Below are 719 nucleotides of genomic sequence, written 5' to 3' on the forward strand. Positions count from 1 at the left end.
ATTATTTTTTTTAAAAAAGTTACCTTTCTTTACTTTATTTGCATCTGCCATCCTTGTTGGCCTCAGTTGTACCTTTGGCAGCCACGTCCTAGATTAACCTAGAGTGTTGGGACAGTGCTATTTTCAAGATCAAAACAGACATTTACTCCGGCCTGACATTGCTACATTACCAGCATACTTTATCTGACATCTAGTTTTGCATACATGTCTTTTCCTGTCATTGCATATTTAAAGACAAATTGCCAGCTTACATGTAGTGATATATAACAGCAAGACTGCAGGGGTAAAAATACTTACAGGATACAATAAGACCTATGAGAGAACTTCAGACACACCCAGGGAACACACTTATTCAGCCCACTTTCCAAAGGTATGAGACACATTTTAGTGAAACAATGTTTTAAATGTTGTACTTTTTAACTTTGTGTTTTGAAACTACATTGTACATAAAAGAACCTTGAATCCAGAATGATCTAGATGTGTTTGTTTAGAATCTATTGGTTGTATCTGTAATAAAATAAACTTGGATTAAGGAATAGACCCCTGCTGTGACAAGCATTTAAATTCCATTAAAAAAAAAAATCAGTAATATCTAACTCAGATATTGCCTGTAGTCTGAAGACTTCTTTCTCCGTTTTCCTCAATCCTCCTCTGTCCAATATAATCTCAAGGAAAATAGAGACAGAATATAGTGTAGTACATAAAAACACAACACCTAC

This window comes from Bombina bombina, chromosome 8 (assembly GCF_027579735.1).
Source record: "Bombina bombina isolate aBomBom1 chromosome 8, aBomBom1.pri, whole genome shotgun sequence".
NCBI lineage: Eukaryota > Metazoa > Chordata > Amphibia > Anura > Bombinatoridae > Bombina > Bombina bombina.